This window comes from Oryx dammah, unplaced genomic scaffold (assembly GCF_014754425.2).
Source record: "Oryx dammah isolate SB20612 unplaced genomic scaffold, SCBI_Odam_1.1 HiC_scaffold_17, whole genome shotgun sequence".
Lineage (NCBI taxonomy): Eukaryota > Metazoa > Chordata > Mammalia > Artiodactyla > Bovidae > Oryx > Oryx dammah.
Genome location: NW_024070201.1, coordinates 76,139,490 through 76,148,012, shown reverse-complemented (window position 1 = coordinate 76,148,012; position 8,523 = coordinate 76,139,490). Strand labels below are relative to the sequence as shown.

The 8,523-nt window shown below is 39.8% G+C and overlaps 1 pseudogene; it reads left to right on the top strand.

The window, feature by feature from the left end:
- The first annotated feature begins 6,444 nt into the window (after positions 1-6,444).
- On the top strand, positions 6,445-7,354 carry LOC120877009 (annotated as a pseudogene).
- Positions 7,355-8,523: the final 1,169 nt, after the last annotated feature.

Genomic DNA, 8,523 nt, shown 5'->3' with positions numbered 1-8,523 from the left:
TCCCCATCCTGAACCTCCTCTCCCACCTCTCTTCCCATATCATCCCTCTGGGTCATCTCAGTGCACCAGCCCCAAGCACCCTATATCATGCATCGAACCTGGACTGGCAATTCATTTCTTATATGATATTATACATGTTTCAATGCCATTCTCCCAAATCATCCTACCCTCGCCCTCTCCCACAGAGTCCAAAAGACTATTCTATACATCTGTGTCTCTTTTACTGTCTCTCATACAAGGTTGTTATTACCATCTTTCTAATTTCTATATATATGTGTTAGTATACTGTACTGGTGTTTTTCTTTCTGGCTTACTTCACTCTGTATAATCAGCTCCAGTTTCATCCACCTCATTAGAACTGATTCGAATGTGTTCTTTTTAATGGCTGAGTAATACTCCATTGTGTATATGTACCACAGCATTCTTATCCATTCATCTGCTGATGGACATCTAGGTTGCTTCCATGTCTTGGCTATTATAAACAGTGCTGCGACGAACATTGGGGTACACGTGTCTCTTTCAATTCTGGTTTCCTCGGTGTGTATGCCCAGTCGTGGGATTGCTGGGTCATAAGGCAGTTCCAGTTTTTTAAGGAATCTCCACACTGTTCTTCATAGTGGCTATACTAGTTTGCATTCCCACCAACAGGGTAAGAGGGTTCCCTTTTCTCCACACCCTCTCCAGCATTTATTGCTTGTAGACTTTTGGATCATAGCCATTCTGACTGGCATGAAATGGTACCTCATTGTGGCAACTGACAAACAACTAATCTCAAAAATATACAAAGAATGCCTGCAGCTCAATTCCAGAAAAATAAACGACCCAATCAAAAATGGACCAAAAAACTAAATAGACATTTCTCCAAAGAAGACATACAGATGGATAACAAACACATGAAAAGATGCTCAACATCTCATTATCAGAGAAATGCAAATCAAAACCACAATGATGTACCATTTCACGCCAGTCAGAATGGCTGTGATCCTCTGCCTTTTCTATAACCACCTTGAACATCTGGAAGTTCACGGTTCACGTATTGTTAAAGAGCCTGGCTTGGAGAATTTTGAGCATTACTTTACTAGCATGTGAGATGAGTGCAATTGTGTGGTAGTTTGAGCTTTTTTGGCATTGCCTTCCTTTGGGATTGGAACGAAAGCTGACATTTTCCAGTCCTGTGGCCACTGCTGAGTTTTCCAAATTTGCTGACATATTGAGTACAGCACTTTCACAGCAGGATCTTCTAGGATTTGAAATAGTTCAACTGGAATTCCATCACCTTCACTAGCTTTGTTCATAACGATACTTCCTAAGGTCCACTTGACTTCACATTCCAGGATATCTGGCTCTAGGTGAGTTATCACACCATTGTGATTATCTGGGTTGTGGAGATCTTTTGTGTATAGTTCTTCTGTATATTCTTGTCACCTCTTCTTAATATCTTCTCCTTCTGTTAGGTCCATACCATTTCTGTCCTTTATTGAGCCCATCTTTGCATGAAATGTTCCCTTGGTATTTCTAATTTTCTTGAAGAGATCTCTAGTCTTACCTATTCTATTGTTTTCCTTTATTTCTTTGTATTGATCACTGAGGAAGGCTTTCTTATCTCTCCTTGCTATTTTTTGGAACTCTGCATTCAGATGGGTATATCTTTTTTTTTTTCTCCTTTGCTTTTCACTTCTCTTCTTTTCACAGCTATTTGTAAGGCCTCCTCAGACAGCCATTTTGCTTTTTTGCATTTCTTTTTCTTGGGGACGATCTTGTTCCCTGCCTCGTGTACAATGTCACGAACCTCTGCCCATAGCTCATCAGACACTCTGTCTATCAGATCTAGTCCCTTAAATCTATTTCTCACTTCCACTATATAATCATAAGGGATTTGATTTAGGTCATTCCTGAACGGTGTGGTAGTTTTCCCCACTTTCTTCAATTTAAGTCTGAATTTGGCAATAAGGAGTTCATGATCTGAGCCACAGTCAGCTCCCAATCTTTTTTTTTTTTTTTTTGCTGACTGTATAGAGCTTCTCTATCTTTGGCTGCAAAGAATATAATCAATCTGATTTCGGTGTTGGCCATCTGATGATGTCCATGTGTAGAGTCTTCTCTTGTGTTGTTGGAAGAGGGTGTTTTCTATGAATAGTGTGTTCTCTTGGCAAAACTCTATTAGCTTTTTTTCCTGCTCATTCTGTACTCCAAGGCCAAATTTTCTTGTTACTCCAGCTGTTTCTTGACTTCCTACTTTCCAGCCCCCTATAATGAAAAGGTTATCTTTTTTTAGTATTAGTTCTAGAAGATCTTGTAGGTCTTCATAGAACCATTCAACTTCAGCTTCTTCAGAATTACTGCTCAGGGCATAGACTTGGATTACCGTGATACTCAATGGTTTGCTTGGAAACGAACAGAGATCATTCTGCCGTTTTTGAGACTGCATCCAAATACTGCATTTCGGACTTTTTTGTTGACTATGATGGCTACTCCATCTTCTAAGGGATTCTTGCCCACAATAGTAGATATAATGTTCATCTGAGTTAAATTCACCCATTCAAGTCCATTTTATTTCACTGATTCATAAAATGTCACCATTCACTGTTGCCATCTCCTGTTTGACCACCTCCAATTTGCCTTAATTCATGGATTTAACATTCCAGGTTCCTATGCCATATGGCTCTTTATAGCATTGGACCCTGCTTCCATCACCAGTCACATCAACAACTGGGTGTTGTCTTTGCTTTGGCTCCATCTCTTCATTCTTCCAGAGTCATTTCTTAACTGATCTCCAGTGGTATATTGAGCACCTACCATCCTGGGGAGTACATCTTTCAGTGTCCTCTCTTTTTCGCCTTTTCCTACTGTTCATGGGGTTCTCCAGACAAGAATACTAAAGTGGTTTGCCATTCCCTTCTCCAGTGGACCACATCTTGTCAGAACTCTCCACCGTGACCCTTCCAACTTGGGTGGCCATACAAGGTTGGCTCATAGTTTCACTGAGTTAGACAAGGCTGTGGTCCATCACTGAGTTGTGGTTAATCTGACCTATAAGGTTAGGTTTTACTGAATGCTTCAATAAATAAAGGCTGAATGCATGAATTATTTTCCATAGCTTAGCAAAGTTCATATTACAAAAAATTAACACTACAAACTCTCATATGTATGCAACTTTCAACTAATGATAAATTCTATATATGGTGTGAAGAGAGGACCTTAACTCATAAACAAACTAAATGATGGGTGAATTCGAGATAATTTCTTTTTTTTTTTTTTGTCTGTTTCTGAAAACAAGTTTTATTTAAATAGGGTTTAAATACATTACATAACATTAAAACTGAAGAGAGGGAAAAAACCAAAAAACCAATTTACTTCACAAGGCATTGGGCAGCTGTTGCTAGTAAGTTGCAAGCTCTACAGCTACGTGACTGATAACATTGGTTTGAAATTTGTTCCCTTGACAAAAGTTTAATTGATAGAAGGTTGGCCTCACATTCTAGTTTGGATGTCGATTAGCTGGGACATGTCTGGTCATGAAGACCTTGGTGGCAAGCCAAATGTCCTGTCACCTCACTGGAGGGTGGCTGCTCTAAGCCCTGCCCACCCAGTCACGTTGGAGACATCATGGGATACTTCCCTGACCACCGAAGGCACACTCTAGCAGTATAGCTGCCTCAACCATCCTCCACTGTCTGCTTCATCGAGGACTGTTCAGGTGGTGACATTCTCTCAGGGCAGAGAACTTTGCAGAGGGACTGCCGAGGAGCTTCCGGCCAGATATAGCCGCCTGTGATCTTGGGGCTCTGGACTTGGCTGAAACACCACCGTTACTGCTTTGTTTCAGGCTGGACACTGCCAGGCGCCTACTGCTTGACCTCTGTTTAAATGAGGGACCCCAAGACTAGACAGCATGGCTCTTTTCAGTTAATTGTATGAAGGAGTTACAGTAGCCCAAGTTAAAAGCAGACCCCAAATGGTTACATTCTACAAGCTGTGAGGTTTTTAAACTTGTGACAAGGGACAGAAGGGAAATTCTACTCACTTAAGCTTCAGTGAGCCAAAAGCACTTAAAACCCATGAACCTTCAGCTGGTCTTCCTTAGCCAGTCCAATCTCTCCGAGGAACTGGCATATGTTCTTGCGCTGGTCACCCTGTAGCTGAATCACTTCTCCATATTCTGGATGCTCAATTACAGTACCATTGCAGGCAAATTTCTTTTTAAACGCCTTCACTAGTTTCTTTTTATAGTAATCATCAGCGATCCCTTGGACAGTAGTAAGGGTCTTCCTGCCATTTCTCTGTGGAATTCTTGCTGCTGCTGCTGCTAAGTCACTTCAGTCGTGTCTGACTCTGTGCGACCCCGTAGACTGCAGCCTACCAGGCTCCTCCGCCCATGGGATTTTCCAGGCAAGAGTACTGGATTGGGTCGCCATAACCCTCAGTGCCAGCAGGAAGCAGATCATCATCCTTACTTGCATCAGCAAAGGGGTCGAAAGAGTGGAGGTTCTGGATAGCAGACATAGGATACGATTCCTTTTCCTCGGTGGAAATGGCCTGAGGAAGGCGGCGGCGGGAGAAGGCGGGCATGGGGGACGGAGCCTCGGGAAGCGAGGGGGCTCAAGCCGGAGGCTGCCGAGTCCTCGGCGGCGGCTCAGTGACTGGGCCTAGATAATTTCTAAATTCCATTCTGTGTGGTTAAGGTATGGTATTTTAATAGATTTAAATTTTTTATGCACTGATTGCATAAACAGATAATGCCCAAGTTTATGACTGTGAATATCTTAAACAGGCTTTCCTAGAAGGACAATAATCCTACTCTCCGAAGATGTAGAGCACTTGGAAACACGTAAAGGGGTGTGGGCAGGTAGCTAGTGCTCCCCAGACCATATTTCACACAGAGAGAAACTGGTGCAGCACTAATTGACTCAGAGGAGGCTGTGATTATTTCTTAAGTTGTCTCAATAAACAGTTTATTGAGTTTAAAAATGTAGTTTGTCATGAAGAGATATCTCCACAGTAAAAACAGACCATTTCTATTTAAGTGCACTGATTAATTTAAGGTATGAGCTTCAAGGGAAAACAGTAAGGACTGAATTAGTTACTTGAATAATTCAAACCAGGCATGTATATTACATAGGGCAATATTCATTATAAAAGAGAAAGGCATAGTGACTTCTTCACAATATAAAAAAAGAAAAGGTAAGCAGCAAGTATTTTAACCAGCTTATTTTATAGTAATGTGTTCTTAATAATTAAGGAATGAAAAAAAAAAGTTTCTTTCACATTCATTAATGAGATAAATCTCCTGAACTTGAAATATGCAGGCTGTAACCACAAGAAATCAGACTCTCATTTTTAAGACAATGAGTGAGATACTTCATTTGGCACTTGCTTTCTGATAATTATTCAGACATAGATATTTTAAATAGATATTACATGATTTTCACATGTCTATAATACATTTTACATATTCACAATATCTATGTATTTTCATAAGTACACATACATATTCATAAATATATATCTGGAGGTAGAAAAATACGCAAAAGCTGACTTTGCATTTATGTGTTGTCAGGTCTGTGACCGCTATGATCAAATTTTTATACCCATTTTCTCCCTTTTTCTTATTTAATTACTGCTAAAGACCTCAAAATTATCTTTCAAGGCCCAACATGTAAAATATAAGTAGAATTGTTAAGATTGTTGGGGGCCAGCCGTAATGAGGTTGAGGACACGTTACATCAAATTCTTATTTATTTCATATTCTAAACTTCAAGTGAACATATGACTTGCTATGATGTTTTATTTGTACTATAAACCTCTATGGTTTATCACATGGAATTTGCATGATGATGACAAGAACATGTTTCTTATTTTCCTGACGAAAGTGTAAGTCTCTTTCTTACAGAGTGGTCTAGAGAATGGTGGTGGTGGGAGAGGGTGGTGCTGAACTGGGCCTGACAGTGGAGTCTTACTGATCACACCGCCCTTTGCTTATCTGAGATGCAGCTCACAAGAGAAACTTCAAAGAAAACATGAAAAAAACACATACAAAAATTGAAAATCAGGAAGCTCAAGGCAAAAAAATACAAATAAAAAGCTAATAGAAACCAAATTGATCAAGAAAGAGAAGCTTTTTTCAGAAGAAATGCTGCCTGTTACCTAGAGCAATTCTTATGCTGAAAATAGGTTACACAGCATTTTTTTTTTTTGCTTTTGTTATTGTCCATTTTACTGTTACCCATAAATCCATAATCCTTATTGTGAGCCAAAAGAAAGAGTCTAAGATTATTTTCTATTTTACATTGTGGTATTTTAGGATGCTGGATTTGATTTATTAATAAAAATACCAAAAAAAAAAGGTAGCTATCATGTGAATTAATTTGAAATCATCAAATTATTTTGCCCAGTTTTGCTGCTGGACACGGTGCATCTGAGTGACTTTAAACATTTTATGCACAGATGGAATTCAGAGGGTAAAATCCACCAGAGTGGAACCAGACTACGATGGTGGATTTCATCTTGCTTGGCTTCTCTGATATTCCTGACCTACAAGGATTTCTTTTCGGGGTGTTTTTGATCATGCATATGATTATTCTGATGGGAAATAGTCTCATTATCCTAATAACCAAGATGGATCCTTCCCTCCAGACTCGCATGTATTTTTTCCTAGGGAATTTTTCTTCCTTGGAAATTTGTTATGCATCAGTCACTGTCCCCAGGTTATTAATAGATCTTAGTAGACAAACTAGAAATATAGCCCTTCTAGCCTGTGCGGCTCAAATGTATTTCTCTCTGGTGTTTGGGGCCACTGAGAGCCTTCTTCTGACTTCAGTGGCTTATGACAGGTATGTCGCCATTTGCAACCCACTGCTGTGCCCTCTCCTCATGAACAATAGGCTGTGTGTCCAACTGGCCGCTGGCTTTGGGTCAGTGGAGTTCCAGTGCGTATAGTATTAACCTACCAGATCTTTCTCTACCCTTCTGTGGCTCTAACCTGTCTAATCACTTCTTCTGAGATGTACATCCAGTGCTTAAGCTAGCCCTTGGGGACACTTTTATGATTGAGATATTGTTTTATGTAGTTGCTGTTCTAGTTGTCACTATTCCGTTTATGTTAATTCTTGGATCTTACGTGAGAATAATTGAGACCATCTTGAAGCTGCCTTCAGCCACTGGGCGAGTCAAGGCCTTCTCCACCTGCTCTTCCCATCTCATGGTTGTGGCTTTATCCTTTGGATCAGGACTCATTACATATTTAAGACCAAAGTCCAGTCATTCTATAGGAATGGACAAATTTATCTCTCTTTTTTACACCATTGTCACACCAACATTTAACCCTGTGATATATTGTGTCAGAAACAGAAACTGAAATTGATTGTACTGTGATTTTAAAATATTCATCCATAAAATTTGTTTCTTATTCATTACCGTCTCCACTCAGTAAGTTCTGTTACTTTCTCATTAGCTGACTTAATATTTTAAATAAATGATCTCTTAAGTTTATATCACATGAAGTATGATGTTATTTTATTTTTTATTTTTTAAAATTTAAATTTATTTATTTTAATGGGAGGCTAATTACTTTACAATATTGTATCGGTTTTGCCATACATCAACATGAATCTGCCATGGGTGTACACGTGTTTCCCATCTTGAACCCCTCTCCCACCTCCCTCCCCATACCATCCCTCTGGGTCATCCCAGTGTGCCAGCCCCAAGCACCCTGTATCATGCATCAGACCTGGACTGGCAATTTGTATTTTATATGATATTATACATGTTTCAATGCCATTCTCCAGAATCATCCCACCGTTTCCCTCTCCCACAGAGTCCAAAAGACTGTCCTATACATCTGTGTCTCTTTTGCTGTCTCGCATACAGGGTTATCGTTACCATCTTTCTAAATTCCATATGCATTAGTATACTGTATTGGTGTTTTTCTTTCTGGCTTACTTCACTCTGTATAATTGGCTCCAGTTTCATCCACCTCATTAGAACTGACTCAAATGTATTCTTTTTAATGGCTGAGCAATACTCCATTGTGTATATGTACCACAGCTTTCTTATCCATTCATCTGCTGATGGACATCTAGGTTGCTTCCATGTCTTGGCTATTATAAACAGTGCTGCGATGAACATTGGGGTACACGTGTCTCTTTCAATTCTGGTTTCCTTGGTGTGTATGCCCAGCAGTGGGATTGCTGGGTCATAAGGCAGTTCTATTTCCGGTTTTTTAAGGAATCTCCACACTGTTCTCCATAGTGGCTAGACTAGTTTGCATTCCCACCAACAGGGTAAGAGGGTTCCCTTTTCTCCACACCCTCTCCAGCATTTATTGCTTGTAGACTTTCAGATCGCAGCCATTCTGACTGGTGTGAAATGGTACCTCATTGTGGTTTTGATTTGCATTTCTCTGATAGAGTGATGTTGAGCATCTTTTCATGTGTTTGTTAGCCATCCATATGTCTTCTTTGGAGAAATGTCTATTTAATTATTTGGCCCATTTTTTGATTGGGTCATTGATTTTTCTGGAATTGA